This window comes from Paroedura picta, chromosome 11, assembly GCF_049243985.1.
Source record: "Paroedura picta isolate Pp20150507F chromosome 11, Ppicta_v3.0, whole genome shotgun sequence".
In the NCBI taxonomy this organism is placed as follows: domain Eukaryota; kingdom Metazoa; phylum Chordata; class Lepidosauria; order Squamata; family Gekkonidae; genus Paroedura; species Paroedura picta.
This window is the reverse complement of record NC_135379.1, coordinates 41,606,594-41,634,447: the sequence shown is the minus strand read 5'-3', so window position 1 is coordinate 41,634,447 and position 27,854 is coordinate 41,606,594. Positions and strand designations below refer to the sequence as shown.

Below are 27,854 nucleotides of genomic sequence, written 5' to 3'. Positions count from 1 at the left end.
CCAGCGAATGCTGGCAGGGGCTCAAGGGAACTGTAGTCCATGGACATCTGAGGGGCCACAGTTTGACTACCCCTGACCTTGAGCATCTGGGAAGTCCACAACCTTTCAGCCTTTTGAATCCTCAGTAGTCTGCATCGTAGCCTATGATAGGCTGACCGAATCAAAAGCAAACTTGCATCACTGAAGAGTCATTTTCCAATTCCAGACCTTCCAACAACACAATTTCACAGCTGATTTCAAGTATGCTTAGCTGTTATTCTTTCTGGGTTTTCCTTTATAAAATTTTGCGTGCCGGCCAATGACCAAAACCAAAAGACTTTGTCTAAAAAAATAAAAAAGCACCCTGAAACCAGCCTACAGGCTCTTCCCTCACAAACCTCTGTTCACGTGACCTGCAATTCTATAGTTTTATTGACCTTATGCAGAAACAGTCTCTAAAGTGTAGCCGGCAGGACAAATTGTTAAAGTGGACCATCCGTCTTTGTCTGACAAACTGTGATAATTGGATTGTCTGGGAAGGGGGGGAGGGAATAACAATTGGAGGCAAACCTCAGCACAGAATTAAAAGCCAGCCTGGCTCCTGGTTAATAGCGTTGTATAAAAATGCAAAGTGGCTAATGATAAGGAAAGGAAGTTCCATTAAGCCATATGCCTGATACAGAAGGGCATTACTGACCCCCTAGAAAGATATTCAGCAGGAATGGTCAAGCAGAAGAAACAGGTGCGGAATTAAAGGCAAAGCGACAGGCCTGATTTTTCTAAGCCCCTCCATCTGCAGGTTTAATGACTTTGGGTGCCCGAGAGCCAGGGATGGCTGCTGTGTTTTGTTTCTGCAAAGGTCATGCGGAGATAAAGGAAAGAGATCCACAACCCACTGGACAGTTTTGGACAGGCCCGTGTGGCATATTCTTTTATGACGTTTAACCTTCAGAAGTTTGATTTGGTGCGTTGAGGGACAGACACTAAATATAGCCCCATTAGCTGAGATGGAAGAGAGCCGGTGGGTTGAGAAGGGCAGGAGGGATGCTGTGGGCACTGCTCCTCAGTTTGATAATGAGACATCAACATTAGAAGATTAGCTGGCAGAATGAACGAACAACACCCTCTTAATAATGCACACATCGCTATGACAACCAGAGAATTTGATACCCTGGAACAAGTTTATTGTGCCGTATCCAAAATTGGGCATGGGCAGCAACATCTTCATGTGGGTGCCTGTCGCTTGGAGCTGATTTGGTTCCTCGCAGTCCGCAGCCTGGAAATTGGCTCAAAGACAAGTACTTAAGGGCTTGGTGGTTCCGAGGTGTAGTTCACAGGCTGAGCTCTCCTGTCATCTCCTTCCCCCCCCCCTTCCCCTTGTTTACATGGCAAAATTGGCCGGTGGGTTAATGTGTCCCTCCTAAGATTGCTAAATTGCTGTCAAGTATTAATGCTGGTGCATGCTGACACAATTATCCCACTGTACCCCATATAATTAGCAGAGCTAAGCCCAGGCTGCATTAATACCCTGATTAATTATGGTGGAAGGCATAAACAAGGGTATTAATGCTCAGAAAGTATCAGGGATAGCTATTTGACAGCCCATACGCTTGTCTGCAGGACCACTAGGGATTGTGTCGAATCGGGAACTGTGCGGTGCCCCTGACTGTAATGAGAAATGAGAAAACTGCTGAAAAATTGATGCCGCCTGCAGATTGCACAATCCGCTGAACAGCAGGGGGTCGGCTTCTTACATCTCCTGCTCTCGGTACCATATGCTAATTTCCCCATGCAGACCGGAGTGTTAAAAAAGGGAAAGAAGAAAAGATTTCACAAAAAAGGGGGGAGAATGCAAATGACAACACAAAGATCACTGCAGAGAAATCCATGAGCTTTATATGGATTAACTGTGTTGGAGCGCCTGCTCTCGCTTGAGCTTAACCCCTTCAGGCCCACCACCACTGGCTACATTGTCCTTTCCTAGGGCTAAGAAATTTCTAAGACTCCGGGAAAGAAGCTGGAGGCGTCAAGCGGATGGAATGCCTGAGCCTTCCCCAAAGTTCTGTTCTCTTTTTTACACCACCGAAAATCCTGCATGGCCCATTGGGCCCTTGAATGGCCAACCAAAAGCACGGGGTGTCGAAAAAGACATCTCAGGTTGTGTGTAGCCGTCCTTCAGTGAATTGTGTCCCCAACAAGATTGCCCTAGTCTGTCTTGTTGACTAGAGAGCTGCTACATGACTGTCAGGAAACCGGCATGTTGATTCACTGACTGTGAAAAGGGTAGGCCTGTTACTAGGGTTGGGAGAAGTTGGTGTGCCCACTATGGCAGCCAATTTCTTCCCTCTATCCTGTTGCTGATCTAGGGGGTAGCAGCAGCAAAGGGGGGCAGGGGGAGAAAAGGCATCATGCAATGCAGTAGTACCTTTATGGTAGAAACCACCAGGGAATTCCTAGAGTGCCCTGTTATTCTGATTTCCGCTATCCCTGTTCCCCCTGTTCTTCTGGAGATTGCTAGTTGAGCTCCGGCCACCCAATCTATTATGCAGCATTCCTATGCGGAGTCAGTCTAAGACTGTTCAGCACAGGACTGCACTTAGTTTGATATATGTATTTTATTACACTGCTGCATTGTTTGCATGGTTCACCTATTAATGACTGATGTACTAGGGGGTTTCAATATACAGTGCATTTACTACTGAACTCATCTCGTTATAAATTAGACTTGTTTTGAGAAGTTCTGTCAATCTCTGCACCCTTCATACTAATCAATCTTCACTCTTTCCATTCTGTTGTGAACTCAGGTTGCCAGACATCTTTTGTCTGCAATGTTGTATCTCACTTTAAAGTTCATCCTTCCTCTCCATTGTGACAGCCCCGCAGAACATAATTGAGGGTCATTATTGCAGACACAATGGCATTGAGACTGCTCTTAGCTTTTGAAATTTCGATCTGGCCATTCGACTGTATGCAGAAAAGACTCTCTTCTCACAGTGCAAGGCTACATTAAAAGGATTTGAAACCCTTCAACAGAAGAGAAAGAGAGAGAGAGAGACAGACAGACAGACAGACTTTCTATTTTCCTGTTTCAAACCAAACAGGCAGTGACAAGAGGCTTCCATGCCCTACACCTGCCTTGAGGTTAGATGGAGGGAGCCTTTTCTCATAGACTATATGGCCTTTATGCATGGGTGTTTTCCTGCGCTTTCGCTGTGCATGTTCATTGGGTTTTCTTTTTCATTCTGTATCTTCCCTCACTTTCACTGTGCATGTCCATTGGGTTTTCTTTTTCATTCTGCATTGATTTCCTTCCCTTCATTGCTCCGTTTATTCTCCAGTCACTGTTTCCCTGGTTTTTCTGAGAGTGGTTTTGTGCCATTTTCCCCCTTGCTTTGCTCCCAAACTGAAGGTAATTCAAAAGGATACAGATTCCCCCCCCCCCTGCCATCGCCCTTTCTTACCCCTTGGAGGCCATTCCATCTGCCACATTGAGGATATTCCTCCCACTCTGCACCACCCTCCCCCCTTCATTGTGAGTTTGTTAGTGGAGAGAGGTGATTGGTTGGAAAGCAGCTGGTACTTTCTCTCCATTTTAGTCTTCTCCTCTCCTTGTTCTCTTCCTCCTGTAAAGGAAAGAAGTTTTGGCAAGTAGTTTGCAAACAGAGAACTGTGAAATAGGGCTTTTGGAAATAAACTGGGAGTAGAGATTAGCGGTATGCTGGAAAGAGAATGATTCACAGGAGCTGAGTGGGGGAGAAATGACATTCTCACTGTTCTGGGGGTTGTTGGGCTGTCAGTAGAAAGAGAGAAAGCACCATGCAAGTGAAGAGAGCTGGCACAGGGCTTGTGCCGCACATGCCTGGTTGAAAAGTTGCTGTTTCTGGGAACTCAAAATAATGAACTGGGAGGGGTGGGTCCCAGTGAAGAAACAAATTAGAAAAATATAGATGCACTGGGAAACCAATATGGTAATAAAATATCCAAATTGGACTTATATAGAGTGTTCTCTTTGTCTGGAGCGCCACAAGCGAAGTTTAGTTATTATGAGCATGACCTGATACTCCATCAAGAGATTCCTTAATAAGTTGAAGTTGGTCCTTAAATGTAAAAATCATTGTCCCTTGAAAAAGCTGTAAGGCGAAACGCATCGGGACTTGTGTGAAATAATAAGAATAAAGAATCACCGAAGAGAGAAGACTCTATAGAAGTCCAATTTGGATATTTTATTGCCATATTGGTTTCCCAGTGCGTCTATAAGCTTCTGGGAACCCGCATGTATTGAGCCAATCCAAGCTACAGCCACTGCCGCTTTCTTTTCTCCACCTTGAGTTTTTGATGAAGGGGCCTCATCAAAGTGTTCTTCACTGTCAGTCTGCACCAAGGTGAAGGTGAGCATTTCAACCATTTTTAGCCCTCCATTCCTCTGGAGTGACTTCCCAGTGCATTGGCTCTAGCCAAGAAGAAAGGAAACTTCCTTTTGGTTGGGGACAGTTAGTCCTTGCAATATAGTGGTGGCTTCTTTATGCACTCAGTTATTGTCTGTCCACAGGCTCTTTTAGAAGAGGAGTGCCTGTTGTGAATATATAGTAACAATAGACTATGTGCAGTGTCTTTGCTGATCAATAAGCAGATTAATGCCTGCTTAAAGAAAACAGAGGTCATGAAAAGATGGAAATCACCTTAGGAAACATCATTTATCTGACCACTAGCATCTCTAAGCCCACATTTAGATGTTTCTGCAGCAGCTGATCTATCTGACCTTGGGAACTTGTGGAAAAATACTGACCTTAGAAGAGATTAGCTCTTCTAGAGACAAAGGATGGCCTTGTAGTCCAACCATGTGCTTGAATGTTTACTCATAAGAGAGTCTCACCGAGTTTGGAGGAGCTTTACCCCAAGTGGGTGTGCATTAGATTGTAGCCTGTGTGTTGGATGTGTATTGTGTATCTCTGTTACATGAGCAGCGTAAATGTGCATTTGATCCTTTAATTATATTGCAAAAGACATAGTTTAACACCCCCCCTCCCAATTGATTATTAACATGCCAAGAGATGGGAGGGGGAGTCAGAGGATAGGTGGACTGGCCATGGGGTGAGTCCCAGAAGATCTGGGAAACAAACTTGGAGAAGCTAACCATGATATTGCCATCCTGCCAGTCTTCCACAATAAAGGTAGCCTTGCATACTGTGCAGTGAGAATCTGTGTCATTCAGCAAAAGGGGGCAGTCAGTGTGCTCCTCCCTTCAGGGGGACAATTAAGTCACAATGACACGGGCTTCTGACCAATCACACCCTTGTAGGGTTGTCAGGTGCCCACTGGGAATGGGACATGTTCCACCCCCAGCAGGTCTTGACCACAGGCACTCTAGCAGCTGGTGGGAGTTTTTGAGATGTACAAATGGTCTTCTGCCGCCCAGATCATAAGCATCAGAATAGAAATGCTCCCATCCTCTTCCTGAATATATTTGTGGCTGATGGATCAGGGTTCATTCTCCATAGTGCTATCACACCCAGAGGAAAACAAAAATCTCATGTCTGGGCGTGGCTGAATCCAGCTCTGAAATCTCAGAGGGTGAAAGGAAATGTGTACACAGCATGCCATTTTTGCAAAAGTGCAATGCTTCCTAATCAAGAACAAATTCTGTCGCTGTGCGCAGTTCTCCGTGCGGCGCAGCCTAAAGCAATTAAGGCTCAATCAAGAGTTGCTGGCAACAGCCCAGCAAAGCACCAGCTGATGGCAAGGAGATTGTTCTCCTGCTGGCTCCTGTGCCGTGACACGACCATTGATTCAGCTGCATCTGCTCGTTTTCTGCAGGGCAGGCTCATATTCCCTGCCTCCAGGGTTCCCCCCACCACTTCCCTTCAGGCAATGGTTTCTTTGAAAGGGAATTTGTGACCAGACAGATTTCTGCCTATTACTGTAGTCTCCAAGCTCATATTTCTCAAGTGTTCATGACATATTGTTCACCTTAACATCCCCTAGACCTGGTGGCAACTTGAACTTAGTGGAATGGCAAGTCCTTATTCCGCACGGGGAAGTAGAAGCAGAAGCAGAAGCAGAAGCAGAAGCAGAAGCAGAAGCAGAAGCAGAAGCAGAAGCAGAAGAAGAAGAAGAAGAAGAAGAAGAAGAAGAAGAAGAAGAAGAGTTGGTTCTTATATGCCGCTTTTCTCTACCCAAAGCTGTTTACAATCGCCTTCCCTTTCCTCTCCCCACAACAGACACCCTGTGAGGTGGGTGAGGCTGAGAGAGCCCTGATATTACTGCTCGGTCAGAACAGCTTTATCAGTACCTTGGTGAGCCCAAGGTCACCCAGCTGGCTGCATGTGGGGGAGTGCAGAATCAAACCCGGCATGCCAGATTAGAAGTCTGCACTCCTAACCACTACAAACTACCAAACTGGAGAAACCATCCTCCCATAAGTTCATTGCATGGACTTCCATGGGCAGCATCACCTTACCTGTCAAACACACACAAACATGAAGCTGCCTTATGCAGACCATTGGTCTCTCATGATCAGTAAGCATTGCCTGCTCTGGATGGCAGCAGTTTCTCCTGCTTCACAGAGAAAGGTCTTTTACATCACCTCCTGCCTGAGCCCTGTCATAGGATATCCCAGGGACTGAACCTGAGATTTTCTGCATGTATAGCAGATGCTCCACCCCTGAATGGTAAACCTCCCAGGTACCCTGAAGGACTAATGAATTAACAATTGCATTATTTATTCATTTATTTTGCAAATTGTATTCTGCCCTGTCTTCAAAATCTCGGGGGGGGTACAGAATTGTCAAATTCCCATATATAAATTTAGAACAAAACAGTTAAATTAACTAAACCTTAAATATAAAGCTAACAATTAAATATCAAAGTGATGATGATGAGGATGTTAGCCATTCAGTCAAGTCCAGCTCCTGGCAATCCTACGGCTCAACTGTCGCCACAATTTTGGATCTTGCACCATTTATTTTAGTTGTCGAATATTCTGGCTGGTGTCCATTTTGATCATGTCTAACCACCCTGTTTATTGTCAGCTTGGTGTCCTTATTCCACTGCCCAATCCTAGCATAATCGCTTTCTCCACTGAGTCGGGTCACATGATCTGGCCAAAGTAAGTGAGCTGGAGTTTTGTGATTTTGCCTATCAGAGATAGATCAGGCTTTTTGCTCTGTAGCATTTCCTTGCTGGTGACTTTTGCTGTCCATGGAACCCACAGAAGCCTTCTCCACACCAGAGTTCAAACAAACTTATTCTCCTCTTAATATTACATTATTAAATATTAAAATATTAAAATCTCATGTCAGAGTTGTGTTATGAATGAATTTGATGTGTTTGGGCTTTTTCCAAATGACATAATTTGCAGGGTAGAAGGGTCTGGCTTGTATCCAGTAGACAGATTTCCACCAATGGAAGAAGTTATGTTCTCCTGTTTCCCGCTTCAGCTGTAGACCTCTGATTGCCCCCTTCTTCCTCAGCTGTCCCTGGGCATCCCTTTTCCTCAAGAGCAGCTTTTGGAAGCCATTTTGTGATGCAGCAAGAGTGGAAGGCAATTCTGTGTGTGGATGGAAAGTTCAAGGTCATCCAGTCCTCTGAATGTTCACATACACCAATAAAATGTCCAAACCATACATACGCTAAGCTGGGGATGGTGGTGGGGAGAGCTTTCCAAGCTGTGATAACAAGGGGACTCCAAGCATGCTAGATCCAACCATATGATCCATTTCCATGTGGAGGTTCTTGCATAATACTCTACCCTGGATCTGAGGAAAGTTAAATGGACTGAAATCAATGGGGCTTAAGTTAGTAAGACGCAGCATCTCTCACTGATCTCAGTGGTATTTAAATCTCTCTAGATCGTGGTCCATCACTGATTAATTAATTAATTAATTGAATTTGTTCCCCACGACTCTCAGCAGGCTAGCTCGTGGCAGGTTACAGAATAAAACCCCCATAATACAATAAAATTCTCATTAAAACCCCAATTAAAATTACAAATTACATTAACACAACCACAAGCATGGTGGCAAAAAGCAAGCCCTTCCCTGTCCCCTGCCAGGGCAACAGGGAAGCATCTGCTGGCTACCACTGATGGAACAAAAATGTGGCGGTGATGTATCTTCCTTGGGGGAGCCCATGAGATCTACGCCCTGCGCTGGTCTCATCCATCGACCTGCTGCATCATGATACATATCCATCCACTAGGAGTTCTACATAACCACTGACTTTTAAGATTAAAAACCCTCCAGAAAATACCCAGGATGTGGCTGCTCACTCACGTCCACATTATCTATTTATTTTAACATTTATACTCCACTCTTCCATAGCTGCTCAAAGAAGCTTACAAAATTTTAAAATATGCAACCATTGTTAAATAGGCTTTAAAACTGTAACATTCATAATGTAGATTACAATCGATCCCATTTACTCAACCTTCAGGCCTCCTCGTCTTTATGGGAGCTCGATGGTTGCAATGTCTTAGAGGGATTGTTTGGGATGGACTTTCAAGCAGGGATGCCGGCATCTCGATGTTATTTCTAGGCCTCGACCATTAAATATGGGGATGTGAACAAGTTCCTTAAGACTACCCAATGCTTTTAGTGAAAGAGCCTCAGGGAACCTAGCAATCACGTTCATAAAGCCATAAAGTTAGAGTCTGGGAAAACAAACAGCCCAGATTCACTATTAACCATATGCATTCAAAGAAATCCAGGAAAGCAATCAAATGAAATTCATCACATTATCAAAAGGCTCTCCCCTTGCTGGAGAGGCAGCATGTTTAGATAGATTCATTTAATTGCCAAAGCCTGTTCCATTACAGAACAACTGAAATGGCCTTTTTGCAAAGCATGAATGAACTCCAAATCAAAGAGCATCTGTTGCGCCACAGGAGATTAGCGGAATAGTAATGGGGATGGAGCTGGCCAGTTGTCAGTCCCTTTTGCCACATGCATTGAATACGCAGTCATCTGCTTGGGACCCAGCACAGTCAATAGGGCTTTCAGCGCATTTAATTCCCGATGAATTATACCTGGTTTCCATTTGAAATGCATTGATCAGAAGTTCTCATTGTCAGGATCTTCTTATGTGCTTACAGACCAAGGCCAAAGCCTTGGGAAGAGACAGGTCCTATCGCTGGTGAGGACATCTCTTCAAACTCACCTTTTTGGAGCCCTCTTCATTGACAAGTCTAACACATGATTGACGGACCAGCCCGAAAATCCATCAGCTGCTTGGATCGCAGAATAAACAGTTCCCTACTGTGCTGCTCTGGGAAAGATGAGTGTGGTTTGCATTTCCTCCACTCTGGGCAAGCCTCTTCGTTGTCTGTTTCTGGTCCACTTGCTGAACAACAAACTGCCTTGACTGCATTGTCATTGATGTGATTCAGATTCAGTTTATTAGTCAGCCATTGGCCATTTCAAACAAATTAACAATATACAAAATCAGTTAAAATTAAGACATAAAACTGAGAAGAGCATGAGGAGTTTAAAAGCTGTCATTTGAGTTCCTGAAGGTAAAGGTATCCCCTGTGCAAGCACCGAGCTTGCATGGCAGACTTAATACAGGGTGGCCTTGCCAGTGCCTTCCCCAGTCATTACCGTTTTACCCCCCCAGCAGCAAGCTGAGTACATAAAAGATTGCACAGATAAAAACTCAATAATGATTGGATTTTAATCCTGATTGCACAATTTGGACCATGCACGGGACTGTTTCAAGAGTGTGGCAGATTGTGTACGACGTCGTGCATAACTGCATATTAGTAGCAATTAAAATTTGCAACCCTTCTGCTACATTAAACTTGTGCGGAATGGACCTGAGGCATGTTCCTGTGTGTACACCAGGCATCCTGTGTGTACCCCCGCCACCCTGCTCCGCTTTCGAATCTTGCGGGGGTATTAGGCAGACTGAGGTCATCTGCCCCCATCCATCCCGAGGTTAGTGTTGGTAGGAAGGGAATCCTCCCCCTGTTTTTACCCCTGTGCTTGGATCGCTGTGCTAGAGTAATTGTTGGTTTTTATAAGTTTTATTGGGGCTTCCCAACCAGGGGTCTGTGCACCCGGGGGGGGGGGGGTCCATAGGAGCTCTGGAAATGTCCGTGGCCTTTATCCTCCTGCCTTAAAGGACTCGGCCACAAGCTAGAGAACCAGCCGCTGCCATTCCACTCCCTCCAAAGCATGAGTGAGTTCTTTTGTAGTTTATGCGCCTACATACCTACTCCTGCCTTAAACCTGCCTTAAACCATCTCCTGTCTCTCCCCCACTCAGTCTTCCTTGAGCTTGCCTGTTAATGCAGGTGGCAATGTAACTTCCGGTGACATGTCACTTCTGGGGGTGTGGCAGGGAGTCATGGCCAGCTGACACCACTTCCAGGGCTTCTTGAAGCCTGAAAAATTATTTCAGGGGCTCCTCCACAGTCAAAAGGTTGAAAAACACTGATGTGCACCTGGGATCAAGTGCTTCTCATGCTTTTTTGCAAAACGACCACAGAGGACTCCACATTGAACCAGGGCAGTGGTGCAGAGGGAGAGTTTTATTTCACACTAGAAATTAAGCCCACTGTATAGAAAATACAGCGGGCGCTAGTGGGCAGTGGGTGGAGGGAGGAAAGGAAGGTAGGCAGGCAGCCAGGCATAGAGAAAGGGAGAGAGAGAGACAGAGACAGAGACAGAGAAGGGGAGATAGGAGAGTAAGCATTGGAAGAAAGAATGGAAGAAAGAAAAGCAGAAGAGAAATGGATGGATGGGAGCAAGAAAGGAGATTAAGGGTTGGATGGATAGATGGGTAGAAGGGAGGAAAAGAAAGAAAGAAAGAAAGAAAGAAAGAAAGAAAGAAAGAAAGAAAGAAAGAAAGAAAGAAAGAAAGAAAGAAAGAAAGAAAGAAAGAAAGAAAGAAAGAAAGAAAGAAAGAAAGAAAGAAAGAAAGAAAGAAAGAAAGAAAGAAAGAAAGAAAGAGAAAAAGAGGCAGAGAGAGAGAATGGAAGGAAGGAAGGAAGGAAGGAAGGAAGGAAGGAAGGAAGGAAGGAAGGAAGGAAGGAAGGAAGGAAGGAAGGAAGGAAGGAAGGAAGGAAGGAAGGGAGAGGGAGGGAGGCAGGTAGGCAGGTAGGCAGGCAGGCAGGCAGGCAGGCAGGCAGGCAGATAGGTGCAATGGAAGGGGATGCGGCAGGAGTGGAAAGAAGGGGCCGCTGGGCAGGTGTGGGGGGTGAGTAGTGAGGGGGGAAGAGCTAGGGGTAGAGAAGGGTGGGGGCAAGGTGTTTGGGGGTGGGGAACCAGCAGTAGAGTGCAGGGGTGAGTTGTGGGGCGGGGGAAGCATGTGGGGTCAAGAGGGGTGGCTGCCTACCAGTGTCGGCATCGACTCCCACGTTTGTGTGTTGTTTGGGGTCAGTGGCGAGTCTTGCAGCTGGCTGGCGGGCACCTGCGGGTGTTTGGGGTATGCAAAGAGACAGGGCTGCTGTGTCAGTGATGTGGCAGGGCTGTCCCTGTGGCGGGGCCGGGCTGCTGCCAGACAGCTGCAGGGCTTCAGGGTAGGAACGGGACAGGGCCACGGCATCAGCGACACGTCAGGCCTGTCCCCTTGGTGGGGGGCAAAGCCCCCCCGCCACCTCTAGCAGGTGTCCTCGCGGTAAGCAGCCTGGTCATGGCTGCCTGGGGGGAAGGTGGTAGATGTGGGGGGGGGTGGGCGGGTTGGGAGGCTCTTCAAGCCTCCTGACTCATCAGGCCGAGGCCAAGGGTCCAATCACCAACCGTGCTGCGCTCAGCTGGTGATTGGTGCCTTCTCCCTGGAATGATAAGCAGAGGGCTCAATCGGCAGGTGCAATGTGCCTGCCAATTGAGCTCTCCGCTTGTCATTCTGGGGGGGAAGGGGCCAATGGGCTCCCTTCCCCCATCACAGACAGGTTCCACCCCAAGGGCCCTTAGCATTTTATTTATACTGCTTCCACAGAGCAGTTACAGATGTTGTATGCCACCCCAAGATGACAGGCTCAATAGGGGCAACTTATAAGTACCAATCAACCAATTAACCAATTAACCAATTAGCTAATCAACCAATCAACCAATCAACCAATCAACCAATCAACCAATCAACCAATCAACCAATTAACCAATTAGTCAAACCAACCAAATCACCAATTAACCAATTAACCAATTAACCAAAGCAACCAAATCAACCAATTAACCAAATCGATCAATTAACCAATTAACCAATTAACTAACAAATAAATTTGGGCCTAATACATTTTGATCTATAAGATGTGATGAAAACCTTATAGATTGAAACATGTTAGATTCAAGGTTTTTGTATTTGTAGTGTGCATGTTTGAGTGAGGCATGTGTGACCTTTAGGGAAAAGAAATGTTCCTTTTTTATGGTTCTGCAATTACCTTGAGCTCTGTTTAATAAACTGCTTCTTTAATATATTTTTCCAAGAATACAACGGGTGCTAGAGCTTGGCAGTGGGAAGAGGAAGGGGAGGAGTTGTCCAGTCTGTAAGAGCATGGGGTGGAATGTGTGTGTTGTGTGGGAGGTTGTGGTGGCATGGTGGCAAATGAGGGTATGGATATGGAGATATGGGTGTCAAGAACCTGTGGTGTGGAATGTTCATTGAGTGTGGGAGAGGACTGACCTTTGGGAATTTTGGCATAGTGGTTACAGATGAGCTTTCCAGAGCCATGTCCTCAGATATGTGAAGGGACAATCAGACTGGAGACTCTTCTTAGGGGAAGATTACATGGCAACCAATTCCTCCCAGTTTTGCGTCATTTCCCTTCTTGTGTGAATTAGGCCACATTCACCGAAATGCCCCTCTGCCCTAATACACATGGGGTAGTCACAGTACACAGGTGTCCACCCTGTTCCTTCTTTTCTATTTTTTCAGTGTTGATAAAATGTTATGTGCCCACATGCTTCTTTCATGGTTGTTCCTTAGAAGAACGGATTTTTGTACCCTATTGCTTACTACCCAAAGGAGTCTCAAAGCGGTTTACAAACACCTTTTCCAGTTGTCTCTCTACAACAGTCAACCTGTGAGGTATGTGGGGTTGTGAGAGATCTGAGAGAACTGGGAATGGGCCGCAGTGACTCAGCAGGCCTCAGGTGTTTCAAAGCATTTTCCAATTGTCTGCCCTTTCTCTACCCATAGCAGAATCCCCATGAGGGAGGTGGGGTAGCGAGCCTCACAGGGAAGCTGGCAACCCTAAGAGGAAGACTCTCTGTGCACAGCAGTCTTGACCTTAGTAAGGTTTTTTATACTGTTTTTTTATTTGCCAGGCCAAGGTTATTTGCCAGGCCAATAAGACATTACAGTTACCATGTATCTCCAGACATTTACTTGTTCTCTATTTACTGTTTCAGGCTGTAAATATTTATTTAGAACTTCCTGCACTTTCCAAGCTCATAGGACTGATGCTGGTCTGCCTGTCTGCACCCCAGAATACAAACAGTTGCTTGTAAGGGCTGGCCATAACCCATAGGCCAGAAGGGACACTCCTGCACCACTCCCTCCCAACTGCTGGCAAAAATGTCTCCTCTGAAGGCTGGACTCTGAGGCATTGTATGATTTTGAAGTCCCACCTCCAAACCTCCAGGAATATTTCCAACCCAGGGGTAGCCAACCTCCAGGTGGGGCCTGGAGAGCTCCTGGGATTACAGCTCACCTGCAGAGTATAAAGATCAGCTTCCCAGGCAGAAAGGACTACTTTGGACAGGGTTGTGGTAGAGAAGAAATATTTAAGGCCTCCCACACAGGTTGTTGTTGAATTGAAAGACTTGAGGTCTACTGCACAGGGTTGTTGTGCAGATGAAACAGGAGACAAAAGAGCCAGTTTCTTCTGCAGAATAATGCTGTGCAGTGACTTCAAATCTGCAGAGAGTTGCAAAGAAGAAAGACACATGGCTTGGCTGTGTCTAACCTCTGGGCAGAGCAGTATTTTAAGTGAGAAGGGGCTTTTCTGTGGCCTCCCTGTCAGGCAACTGTTTGGCAGAAGGGGAACGTTCCCCCCCCCCTCAAAAGGAAGGCCCTCAGGCTCCCCTGCATTGCTCTCTAAAGGAAAATGCCTCCCTCCCCTCAGTTAGGGCCTGTCAGAGGCTCCTTCGCAGCATGCCTGAAGGGGGGGGAGGGGAGCACTCTGCAGCCTCCGGCCAGCTCTGTCAGGGTTCTGAGGCAATTTGCTGTTAGACATAACAGTTTGGACAGCCTTGGGGCAAAAAGGGCTGGCGCAGCCTCTGTTCTCATCCCCCTTGGCAGCCCTGCTGACCTCCTCTCCCTGCAGTGGTCAGGAGCAGACTGGCAGCCAGACTGGGCTGGGTGAATGGAATTTTGGTCTGTCCTGGTGAGGGGCCAATGGGGAAGGCACTTCGCGCACCTCCCCATTGGCCGCTTGGCCTTTGAGTGGCCTGTGAGTGGCACTTGGAGGGGCGAATCAGGAGCCGCTTTGCGGCTCCTGATTTGCCCCTCTGAGTTTTTATCATGGACAGAGCCCTCCCTAACTCCTCCCCAATAGCCCTTAGGGCTTTATTTAACCGCAGGGGCAGTTAAAGATAATCATACATCTTTTCCTTGAAACTGCAGTTTGCCTTGTGGGGGAACTAAGAGGGCATCCATAGGTTTCCCTTCCCAGGACAAATATCTTTTTCAAGGGGAGGGTTGGGTTGCTTCCACAACAACATGGATTTGGTGGTGAATCTGAAGCTCCCCACCCCAGCCCAGCCCCATCTCTTGCTCCCACCATCTGACCTCATGAACAGAAGGCTGGTCTCAGGAAGTACGATTTCAGCGTATCATATCCACTACCCTGTGAGGCACCTGCTCCAATCCACTGCAGAAAGAATAAGATGGCAGCTACAGGAGCAGCAAAAACCTAATTTATTCTGCCCCCAGTTAGAACCTAGCAGTTAGAAGCCAGATGTTTCAAATGAATTTTATCATCAGGAGAATTTCACTGAAAATATATTGCTGATTTTTTTCCACAAAAGAACAACTGGAAGGTTTGCAAAAACTGCTGGCAAATAATCCTTTTATTTGAGGAAAGTTACCTTTTGGACTGTTGGTTGTAGATCCAATTCCTTTTCATCAATCAGCCTGCATGGTGCAATGGTTAGAGAGTGTCAGATAAGGTAGCGATCCCCAACCTGTGGTCCTTCAACTAATTGGAGGTGGGCCCCGAAGGACGCCTTGTCCCCCCCCCCCGGCCCTTTACTTCATCCCCCCAGCCATTTACAACACACTTCATTGTTGTGGCATGTCTGTATCTTATTTTGAAGGGATGTTTAAACATTACCATAGCGATCAGAGAGCGCTAGGGCAGTAGTTGAGAGTAGAGGAGTAAACTACCCCCCCCCACTGGGCCTCAGTAAAAGGCGTTGAGTGGTCTCCGGTGAGTGGTCCCCGGCTTTGAGTGGTTCCCGGTGATAAAAAGGTTGGGGACCACTGAAAGGAGACCCAGGTTCGAATCGCTCTACCACAGAAGCTCACTGGGTGACCTCAGAGTCTTAAAACAGAGGAGGGAAGATGGATGCCAACCACCTCAGGCTCCTTTTAGGAATGGTAGGATAAAAAATATGGGGAAGCACTACTCCGAGATGAGGATGCCCTGTATTGTAGGATGAGCCCCAGCTCAACAACACAGCATACCTCTAATTCTAGAAACACAACTAGCAGGTGATCAGATCAGATTGGAATACCATTATTGGCATAATGACTACATTCAGTAGTAAAACAGTGGAATATATACAGAGGGTTGCTATAAGAACATTCCCCTTCCACTGAGACAATGTTTTTGTGGGAGTGGCGAAATTGATGCAAGAGAGCATATATTGTTCCACTGCCCTGCTTATGTAGACATTCATAGCAACTTGATTGAACCACTCCTTAAAAAGTTGCCAGAACATCATGAGGTAGATCGAGCAAAGAGGCTGCTAAGTGATGAGTCCCCCCCAGATGACAACTCAGCTGGCTAAGTTTTGTGCCGCCGCCATAAAAATCCGATGGTCTAAAGTAGCATAATTTTAAGTTCTATTTTATGATCTGTTTTAAATTGTATTATATTAAATGACCATATTCTTTGGGTCTTTTATGTATTAACTTCATATAACTTGGTCTGAATGACTGTAATAAAGTTTGAATCTGAATACAGAGAGATAGCAAAATACAGAGTACCAGCTTTTGAATCAACTACACTTCTAAATTATTTGGTCACTATTTGATTCATATGCAAAAAAAAATCTCTAGAAACTTCTAACAGAAAATTAGCTATCCTAACAACAGGGGTTGAATTCTCCTCACTCACTCAACCCCTCGCATACAGCAAGTTTCTTATTTACACCCCATTTACATTTCTTGAAATAGTCCGTGAGGGGCTGGCGATATTTTCAGAATTTTACACAGTCAAATAGAACGTGGGCCAGAATATCCGACACTCTACATCCCTGAAAGCACCGTCTTTCCTCTAAGGGAATTTGTAAGAATCGACCTTTCAGTACATTCGAGGGAAAGATGTTAAATCGTGCCTTGAGGTAGGCCCTTTTAGTTGATGGATCATCTAATATCTGTAAATATGGAGGCATACATTTGTATTTTGGCAATGCACCATGGAGTGCCATGGAGAGAATACACTTCTAATTGTTGAGGCCAAGCACATATACTAAACTTGGAATGATACAGAGAAGATTAGCGTAGCCCCTGCACAAGGATGACTAAAAGGTGTTGCGAAAGACCAGGACCTTTGAGAGCTGCCAGACAAATGAAATAATATTGAACTAGGCGGTCCAGTGGCGCGATGCCAGGCGAAGCAGCTTCATGAGGCTACTCCATGCCATTGTTTTCATATACCTCCTGATAACAGCAAAAGTACAGCTGCCATTTTGCTGTCTGTTTCCCAGCTTGCAGTGGCTCTTCCCTCTAGCCATTATAGAAGGTGCTGCAGGGAGAAGCCAGATGTGACTTTGGGGGTCCATGTTCAAATGCCCAGATGTGTGACAGCACTGCCCAAACAGCTGCTGGAAAGGCAAGGGAATGGAACTCAGGGCTGTAAGCACTTGGGCGGGTGGCAGGATTGAATTCTTTATCTCACACACTCTGTTTCCTTCACCTGGGCTGCTTTAAACCCCGATGGGGAAAAAGACTGCCTTCTGGAATATGGCTGTCTTTTTCCCTCTAAAGTGGAAGGGCTTTTCCATGTGGGACAATGGCAGACAGCTAAACTCTTCTTCCCAAATTCCATGGTTCTGTCTGTAGCCCTGTTGTCTAGCTGCAGTTTGCAGCTGCATTGTGCTTAAAAGAAGAGAGGAGGAGAAAAGCTGGATTTTATAACCTGCTTTTCACAACCCGAAGGAGTCCCAAAGAGCTTTCCCCTCCTCTCCCCACAACAGACACCCTGTGAGGTAAGTCGGGCTGAGAGAGTTCTAAGAGAACTGCTCTGCAAGAACAAATGTAAACGAACTATGACTAGCCCAAGGTCACCCAGCTGGCTGCATGTGGAGGAGTAGGGAATCAAACCCAATTATCTAGATTAGAGTGTACCACTACAACAAGCTGACTCTCTTAAAAGAAACGAACCATCCGTTTAAGCTATCCATCCAAGTTGGTGCTCAAATGTCCCCTTACTGTTTCCTTCTGGGTCACGTATTTATGTGGGCAATTATTTTGAACTGGAAACCACCTTAAACGCCATAGCTGAACTGTCTCATAGGCATAAACAAGTATCCTTCTCAAACTGTGAACTCTCCTACACAAGGAAAGCTAGCATTTCAGGAAAATTAGCTTTAGACTAGCTTTCTCCCTGATGCAGCTGCTTGAACATTCTTCTGTGACAGAGCATTCAAGCAAATGACCATCTCCCTAGACACCAAAGTGGTCCCGTCCAGGATGGACCATGTTTTTTTGCTCTGCAACAGGGCAGCTTTTTGCTCCGCCCCCCTTCCATAGCTTGACAGAATGAGACGAGGCACTCTTATTTCTGCTTGGACACAAGTCCGGACTTACATTTCAACAGAGGAAACCATCAAACAGATGGGACTCTGGAATCCTGGACGGCAGCTGACCCCCATCTTATGTTGCCTCGGTCTGGCGGCCCTTTTTCCTCGTGCTTGCCCCGCCGCTCTTCCCCAATGCTGCAAAGAAATGCTTCCCTCTACAGCCTCTCAACCTGCTAAGTTGCGCCGGCGATGAGAAGCAGGTGACAGCACATTTGGCCGCCCTCCTTTGGTCTGGCTGGCCAGCACATGTGACGGACTCAGCAGAGATCTCGGCAGGGCTGTATCGATATCACCAGAGAGCTGCATGTGGTCCGTTGGCTGCACTTTAGCCGCCCCCGGCTGCAGTCTGTGTTGAAAGGAAACGTCAACTGTGCCGTTTTATCGCGGACTCAAGAACACCCCCTGTGAAATCTCAAGCTTGTGTTTCATCCAGACAGGCCACTTATGCTATAGCAGATGCTCCGGGCATCACCCGACGACACTGACGTAAACCCAGAGGCATCTGCCTGTAAACAGGGACCTGAACTATTCCATGTCCAGCTCGGCAACTCACAAAGTGATTCAGCAGCTACTTGGTTAGCATCTTTGAGTGTGGAGGTGGAATAGAGCCAGTTTGGTGTAGTGGTTAGGAGTGCGGACGTCTAATCTGTCATGCCTGGTTCGATTCTGTGCTCCCCCACATGCAGCCAGCTGGGTGACCTTGGGCTCGCCACAGCACTGATAAAACTGTTCTGACCGAGCAGTGATATCAGGGCTCTCTCAGCCTCACCCACCTCACAGGGTGTCTGTTGTGGGGAGCGGAAAGGGAAGGCGACTGTAAGCTGCTTTGAGGCTCCTTCAGGTAGGGGAAAGCAGCATATAAGAACCAACTCTTCTTCTTCTTCAAACTGCAGTTTCAAGGAAAAGATGTATGATTATGTGAAATAAAACTCTCCCTCTGCACCACTGCCCTCGGTCAATGTGGAGTCCTCTGTGATTGTTTTGCAAAAAAGCATGAGAAACACTTGATCCCGGGTGCACATCAGTGTTTTTCAACCTTTTGACAGTGGAGGAGCCCCTGAAATAATTTTTCAAGCTTCAAGAAGCTCTGGAAGTGGTGTCAGCTGGCCATGACTCCCTGCCACACCCCCAGAAGGGAAAAGCTGCATATAAGAACCAACTCTTCTTCTACATGCAATTGACCCTGCAGGTTCGGTTTGGCCCTTCAAATGCTTAGAATCATAAAATCATAGCATCATAGAAACATAGAATAATGGAGTTGGAAGGAACCTCATGGGTCATCTAGTCCAACCCCCTGCGCTATGCAGGACACTCACATCCCTATCTCTCACCCACTGTAACCTGCCACCCCCTTGAGCCTTCACAGAATCAGCCTCTCCATCAGATGGCTATCCAAATTTCAGAGATGGAGAACCCACCGCTTCCCGAGGAAGCCTGTTCCACTGAGAAACAGTTGAGCCCAGGGCGGGGCCCGCTATTCAATCTGAGATCCCCCATGTCCTTCTGTCCATCTGTCAATAAACAGATCTGTCTCCCCACTCTCACCAGCAAGGCAGTCAGAAGGCTGGCCCTGGCTGGTCAAGAGGGTGACTTTAGCTAGTTTTTTTGCTTGCCGTCTTATCACCTTTAGAAATTGTAATTATGGGTTTTAATGGGTTTTATTGTGTTTTTATTCTTTTATTATGTAAACCGCCGTGAGCCCAATCAGGAACAGCGGTATATAAATTTAAATAATTATAATAATAAATAAACCACTCTGTCAGGAACTTCTTCCTGATATTTAGATGGTATTTCCTTTGAATTAATTTCATCCCACATCCCAGTGCTTCACAGGTGATTGGTTTGCACACTCTTGCATTGAGTTTTGGGAACTGAGCTTTCCTATGCTTTTATGGTTCTGGGTGCTATTGGCTGGTTTTTAATGTTTGTTAAAAATAGATCCCACACTATCCCTGATGTACATATGATTGTATGGAAGTTCTTTAGGATTGTATAAAAGCAAGATATTTTACTGACGCTCATGCCTGGTTGCACATACTGATAAACACAGCAAAAAAATAATAATAATCTTGAAGTGCTTGTACAACTGGCTGTATCAAGATTCTTTTTGTGTGGCCAATCAACAGGACTCCATGTATGTATCAGTGAAGCATCACTGGATCTTGGTGCACATCTGTATGTTCACACCGAGCTTGCATTTTGCAGTGTGCTTTATGTGCAAATGCACATAATCACATGGAGAGGATGTGAGCCAACTAAAGAGAATGAAAACTGGAGCAAATGGTGCCTGATCCAATTCTGGAAGCCATTTTAGAAGCTCTCTTAAGAGGAGTACACTGCAAGACAGAACAGACCCATGAAGTCCGGAAGGGAATGGGAAAAATGTATTCATCTCTTCTACCTATGTTTCTATTTACAGGTTGCAAGTGGTCCTTCAATTCCAAATCACAATGCTTTAAAGCATGTAAGCCACAGGCTCAGTCCTGCAAATATTGTATTGAATTGCTGATGTGCAGTAAATGGATTGCAATTGCTCAGTGGCAGAAAAAAAATCAGTCTGTATTTTCTTAAAGGCGCTTCCTCGTTTATCATGGTTTCCCCTGTCCTATGACTGAGTCTAAGCATCAGCAACACTTTCTGGAGCCAAGCTTGTTTTATCTGGCAAAAATGAAGACCAAGATCGCAGATGTTTGTTTAGTTGTAGGAAGGCAGAATCAGTGTGGTGAACTGGATAGGACAACATTAGTGGCTTGAGAGCCCCACGTAGTTCTTGGACCTGCAATCAGTACCTTGTCAGATCACCACTCCCCAATGCAGGACTCACTCCATGTTCCCAAAACTGGCCAAGGCCATTGCTTAGGGGGCGTGTGGGTGGCAGATGGTTCCCACCTTGAATCAGCTGCTGACAGAAGGACTTGAGGGTGGATAAGCTACTAACTTCCATGGGCTGTAGGCCTCATGTCAAGGATGGAAGAAACCTGCCAGTCCTGACTAGCAATCCCCAGGCACCTCTGCCGCCTCTAGTTATGGTTATACATTTAAGATAAATAGTTATATTGATATTATTGTATCAGTGTATGTGAGTGCTAGGTGAGATGATGCACAGGGTGCACATGGCTCATTTGCCTGATGGTAACTATGAATGGTAACTATGAATGTGCCCTAACATGGATGGCCCAGAAATCTCACCAAATCTTATAAGCTAAACAGGGATGGCCCAGAGATCTCACCAAATCTTATAAGCTAAACAGGGATGGCCCTGGTTAGTGCATGGATGGGATACCACCAAGGAAGGCCATGGTTGCTATGCAATGGAAAAGCACAGCAAACCAGTTCTGTTCATCTCTTGCCTTGAAAGCCCTCTGCGTTGGCAGTTTCTGTGCATGTGGCTCATCACCAACTGTTAAACGAGCACCACTAAGTTAGCGTATCAGACTAGGACTTGGGAAATTGAGGTATAACTTGCCAGTCAACCAGGAAGCTCACTGGATTGCCTGAGGTTAGTTGTAGGGGCAAAATTAAGGGAGGAGAACCATGTAGGTCACCATAATTTTCTTGGAAGGATGGAATGAAACTGCCTTTGACCTGCTGTAAACATAGATAGACAGGATGAAATGTGATTGTAAATCAACCTTGGTCACCAACTGATTCAGAAACAAATTAGAGGTGCCTTTCTGTCTCTCAAATGTGCACCCTGCTGGTAGAAGAGTCACAACAGTATAAGTGGCATGCGTGAATTCGGCTTCAGACTTGATTACAAGGTTTTTCTTTCTCCCCCCTCCCTCCAAATTTAATGTTCTTGTAGGAAGAGGAAAGTGCGAAGCAGTTTGACAGGTGCAGTCTGGCAGCTTTTAGGTGGTATTGCAACTTTCTCCACTTCTAAAGGTGTAAAGGAAAACACCTCCACTGCAATTCTTTTTAGGTATTGCAACTTTCTCCACTTCTAAAGGTGTAAAGGAAAAGATTTTTAACAAATGAGCCTCAAAAGTTCTCCTGGTTTTCTTGCTGCTTGGAAAAGTACAGCATGCAAAAGGGAATCAGGCAAGATTTATTAGCACTGCAACTAAGTCTAGAGATCTTAAGCAGTAAATTTAATCAAGATTTACTATTATTTTCTGATGGATGTGGGGCTTGTTTATGTGAAAAAGAAAACTTCTAAACTGGTTTTGAGATAATCATAATAAAAATATGTCTATATAGGGCTGATCGTCCTATGAATGCCTGTGTGAATTAAGGTCAGGCTGGATTATGATGCTTGAAGAGCCATTAATGGATCTTTACAAATTTGAAGAAGAAGAAGAAGAAGAAGAAGAAGAGTTGGTTCTTATATGCCGCTTTTATGTTTCTTCAACTTGATGACTTTCCCTCCACATTTTTGGCCACATGGAGTCCAGGTGGAGCTGGCTTATCTCTTCCACTTGCTTCAAAAATAGCAAGGATTTCCCACCACAAGCAGATGTCATTATTGATGGGATCACACCACCAATTCCTTAGCAATTGTTCAGGTGGCATTGTGTTACATCAAAGTTATACTGACAGATGGCCATCTTGCTTACATATAGAGAGGTCATTCATTCCATGTGGTGGGCAGTGTGAGTGCCTGAAAGAGTTCTCTCCACTCTGCAAGTATAGCAGTCCACATGCAGAAGTATCTCAACTAGGGGTGAGTGCTTCGGCACGGTTCAGCCACCTTGGCGTTCACTGAAGCCCGAGGCAGCCAGCACTGCCATGGGGAGGGGAGGGGCAGCACCAGTGGAGACATTCTAGCAGGCACCCACACACAGGCACAGATTTCTGCACCTGCGTGTAGCTGCCAGCTGGTGCACCAACACCACCCCTTCCCTCCATGCCACAGTGCTGGCCGCCTTGGGCTTTGGTGAGTGCTGAGGCGGCCAAACCAAGCCAAAGTGCTTACCCCTAATCTTGACTGAAGAATGCCAGTCTTCCCTCAAGTAATGGAATGAAGACTTGTCACAAGGTGATTTTCTGATTGGTTGAAGATGTATGCTCAAGAATCACCATTTGCATCCATCCACAGGAAACAGGAAAAGAAAGAACCCAGGAAAAGTCACCATTACAGCAATTCCGGAATAGAAACTTCCCAGAACAAAATGGTGCCCCAGAAGCGGCAGCATACTGTCATAGAAATATAGAATCATCGAGTTGGAAGGGACCTCCAGGGTCTTCTAGTCCAACCCCAGCAGAATGCAGGAGATTCACAACTACCTGACCACCCACATTGAACCCAATTTCATGCTCAGATGATTAAGGGGGTGGCAGGTTACAGTGGATGAGTAATAGGGTTGTGGGTGTCCTGCATAGTTCAGGGGGTTGGACTAGATGACCCAGGAGATCCCTTCCAACTCTATTATTCTATGATTCTATGATATCCTCCCCCAAAATAACCCAGAATCCCTGGCCAGTTTGACCTGGAGGAAATTTGCCTCCCGTCCCCAAAGTAGTGATCAGCATTTCCCTGGATGTGTCCTTTGAGGCTGTTGTACAAATGCTATTAAAGTGTCCCTTTCTGGGAAAAAAATGTTTTCTTAATAGTCACTATACATGTTCATAGTGATACACAGATCAGCACTACTGCAACCTAAACATTTTTAAAATCCCCCAGCAAATTAGGGAGTGACATTCGGAGAAAGCTGACAATAAACAGGACTGTGACATCCAGATCTTATGCCCCAAAGATAAACATGCCATGCATAATAGCTAATTGGCAATGATTGGGATGGAACAGTTTTGATCATAAAAAATAGGAAAGAGAAGTCCGCATAGCAATCAAAACCACATTAAGAGGCACCACAACACCAAGAACACAATCTTGGCCAATGTAGTGGCCAAACAGCGCAGCAAAAGTCCCAGTGCTGCAGTATCCCAGTGATAGATTGCTACTAAAATGACATTTAAAAAAATTACTTGTGGCTGTACTCCAAGCAATATAATGCTGTTAACATTATGTTTATAAAAAACGAATGACTGGGCACAGGGAAGGCAGGGGGAGGAGGGCTGGTTGGAGGGAAGGGAGTTGTGCTTCCTTGAAAATGGCAGGCCGCAAAAATCTCTAATGTAGCATCCTTCATCAGCAAGAAAAATATGACTCCTAATTGGTTCAAGAAAAAGATTGCAGTAAAAGTAGTGCCCCCCAAAAAGAAGGAAAAACCACAGAAAAATTGAACCGACTGCCGGAGGCACCCAAACATGGCGGAAAATACCAAAATAATCCCAAAAAAACAAAGCAATATGGAGTCAAAGCTCACATGTATGGAAAAGGTAAGGGTGAGAATCAAAAATAAGAGCAGCAGGAAACATAAGCTGATGATATACTGATTATAGTTAATATGTCTACTTGGAAAACTAAATATTTTATGTTATCTAATATAAATTTTATGTTATCTAATATAGGGGTAGTCAACCTGTGGTCCTCCAGATGTTCATGGACTACAATTCCCATGAGCCCCTGCCAGCAAATGCTGGCAGGGGCTCATGGGAATTGTAGTCCATGAACATCTGGAGGACCACAGGTTGACTACCCCTGATCTAATACATTTTGATCTCACCTTTTCTCCAGGGTGCTCAGAGTGGCACATGTGATCCCTCCCCATCTTCCACTTGACCTAGGCTTGCCATGTCCCACTGGCCAACAACAGGGGATGCGAGAGCAAGGTTGCCAGATCCAGGCTGGGAAACTCCTAGAGATTTGGGGATGGAACTGGGGAGGACAGAGATCTCGGGATGGAACTGGGGAGGACAGAGATCTCGGGATGGTCCAGTGCACAGAACCTACCCTCTAAAGTTACTTTTCTCCAGGGCAACTTATTTCCATAGCCTGGAGGTAAGCTAGAATTCTGAGGGATCCTCAGTTCCCAGTTGGACTCTGGCATTCCTAATTTTGCCCTGAGAGAAAGTGATTGCCACAAGGTTACTGGGGAAACATCATGGTGAGTGAGGATCAGAACCGAGATCAGCCAGGGATTTGTCGTACGCCGTAGGCCACATGCCACACAATAATAGCAACATCTATGCATTCTGCTTGACTTCAGTGCAAAACCTGTACATTTTCTACCAAGCAAACCACGTGCAACCTGTGATCAGCTTCTGAGAAACGCAATCAAAATGCAGTTGATGAATTCGGGGCGGGTGGGGAGCATTTATTTGAGCATAACCTTGGCAACTTCACGGAATCAACTTGAGTCCCAGCGCTTTCCCATTGTACAGATGCAGAACATCTCAGACATACCAAAAGAAATGGATTTCAATAAAAGGTTTCATCTTACCAATTTGGTATCTTTTCTTTTCCTTTGAGGCCCACAAAGCGACTGCTGTCTCTGCCTAGCCACAACAATGACATGCTAGTTCCTGATGCCACATACTTAACAAAGGCGAGTGTGGGAAAGGAAGCTGAAAATCTCGCTGAGCTAGAGGCACATTAAATTGCTTCCAACCGAGTGTAAAGAGCTTAGTAACTGAAGTGCAGTAATGGGCCAGTTTGATTTCTGCAGTGTACAATATGAGTTGCAATCCTGCTCCATTAAAGTCAAGGGGAGCTTTGACATCTACAGTGGGGGCTGCACCTCTAATAAGCCCCTTTTCTTATTAGGTTCTTATAAGAATGTGGTAAAGATTCCCTAGGAAAACATTTAAGGAAGCAGTCCAGGTATTTTGTTAAAGATATCCTATCCATTTATACCTCCTATTTCATCTGCGCCCAGGTGACCAAGGAACTGGTGGTATTGGCCATTACGCTGTTTCCCTGGGAGAAAACATTTAATATCGAGAATAACAGCTCCCATTTCTTTGTTCATAGTTTATGCTCCTTTCTGCTTGGAGAGAAAACGAGAGAGGGACCTGTCTGACATAGAAACTAAGGCCCATAAAATCTTCACCGTTATTGGCAGACCTCAAGAAAAGAGAAGATTGCTTTTGTCAGAAAGGCAAAAAGTGGGACTTGGAGAGGCCAGGACTGAGAGGAGAGTAATGATCGGTTTGTGTGGTCCAGTTCTGCTTTTCAGGTTGTCAGGTGCCATCTTTGCTCCAGGAGGAGCAAAATAATCTGGTAGGACTTGGAGCCTTGGGGGCAGAAGCTTGTCTCCTGCCCCAGGGCAACTGTCCTTCCTATCTGCTTGGCATAGCATTGACTCCAGGAGCAGCTTGCAAGGTAGGTCACAGGAGGTCATCACAGTCCTCACCTTTACCAGGGAAGACAGCAAGAGTGCCAGGACTGTGGCTGCAGGACCAGGCAAATGCATAGCAAAAGATTGGTTAGCAGAACCAGACATGGACGCATATGACAGAATCACTGGTTGGATTTGTTTCCCGGAGTATGTGTGAATTTGGAGCTGTAGCTCTGCTCCATTCCAGTGCCCTTTGATAGAAGCACCGTTGTCCACCTCTTCTTCAGGGGCACAGCAGTGGGAGCTGAGATGCTTCTTGTTCGCCATCCGATGAGATGCCACTCGTTGTGTCCCTACTGACTTACAGGAGAACCTTTGCTACTATCTGGCATGGCAGCATTGGTTTGTATTTGGCACCCCAGGAAAACGGCCAGAAGAGTCCTCCCATGCCGATGAACCAGCAATGATTGATACAAATATTGCAGAAAGACCTCATATGTCTGTATGTAAGCGCCATTGAGCAGCAAGTGATTTATGGCAACCCCAGCAAGATCCTTTCAAGGCAAATGAGAAGCACAGGTGGTTGGCCATTGCTTCCCTCTGCAGTCTCCCTTCCTAGTTCCAATCCTGCTTAGCTTCCAAAATCCTAAACATTAGTGGCTCCTAATATTTCTAAAGAGCCACTATGGGTGCAGTGCTGCCCGGGACAAGTCTGGTATCCATCCTTCGCTTCCGCCCGCACAGGCCAATCCAAGCATGGCTGGCAAAGCAGGCCACACCTGGATTGGGCCAGCCCTTGGAGCAACTTGAAGTGAGTCTCATGGTGTTTGAAGTGAGACTCATGGGTCTTGCTGCAGGTTGTCTCGCCACCCCTCATTCTCCGAACTCGTTCTGTTCCCAGCACTCAGTAATCAACTTATCCCACTTGGACACATTTTGGGGTTGTTAAATCCTTCCTGGTAACCTGCAATTAAATGACTCTGGCTGTAAGAATCGCATCATAACACCTGAGAGATTTATGTTCATTCCCAGCAATATTTTGTTTATTCTAAATAGCACCGTTCCATAACTCATTCCCAAGTAGATGAAATCTTACATCCATATAAATAGATGTTAATCTCAAGAAAATTACTGAAGAGCCTTAATTAAGCAGTATCACCTGTCAGGCTGATTAATGGTCCACTCTGAGCATGAGTTCAGCCATCGAGAAAAGCCAGACATAGAATCCTGTGCGCTGAGGAAGTACAGTTAATCACAATTAAAAGCAAACCCTAGCCTTCAGTCCACTGAAGAGACACTTGGGAATGAGGATAATGATATTTGTTTACCGCCAGGGGAGGAGGAGCTTCCAGTGGTCAGTGTCTGGTCAAACTCCTTCCAAGTGTTCCACCATCTGCATTCTACTCACTGTCACATCAGATTCATGGCTTTGAGCCTGATACAGCTGTTGTCAAGGGGAAAGGATTCCTAGCAGCATTCATAATGACTGAATTGCTTTGATAGGTACTATAGACCAGCATGGCCAAACTGTGGCTCTCCAGATGTCCATGGACTACAATCCCCATGAGCTCCTGCAAGCACATGCATCACTGGAAGTCCACTGACTGGAAGTCCACAGAGAGCAGTAGTTTGGCCAGCCCTGCTATAGACTATCTAAGGCAGGGGTAGTCAAACTGCGGCCCTCCAGATGTCCATGGACTACAATTCCCAGGAGCCCCCTGCCAGCATTTGCTGGCAGGGGGCTCCTGGGAATTGTAGTCCATGGACATCTGGAGGGCCGCAGTTTGACTACC

At 45.9% G+C, this 27,854-nt stretch overlaps 1 long non-coding RNA gene and 1 other non-coding gene across 2 annotated transcripts; one reads left to right on the top strand and one right to left on the bottom strand.

The window, feature by feature from the left end:
• Positions 1–3,419: 3,419 nt before the first annotated feature.
• LOC143820801 (uncharacterized) lies at positions 3,420–18,211 on the bottom strand. The gene is made up of 3 exons (XR_013225519.1): positions 17,949–18,211; positions 15,002–15,047; positions 3,420–3,602 (listed from the first exon to the last, which is right to left on the bottom strand). It is a non-coding gene; the product is annotated as an uncharacterized LOC143820801 (long non-coding RNA).
• Positions 16,587–16,692, top strand: LOC143821181 (U6 spliceosomal RNA). The gene has a single exon (XR_013225721.1). It is a non-coding gene; the product is annotated as a U6 spliceosomal RNA (small nuclear RNA).
• Positions 18,212–27,854: the final 9,643 nt, after the last annotated feature.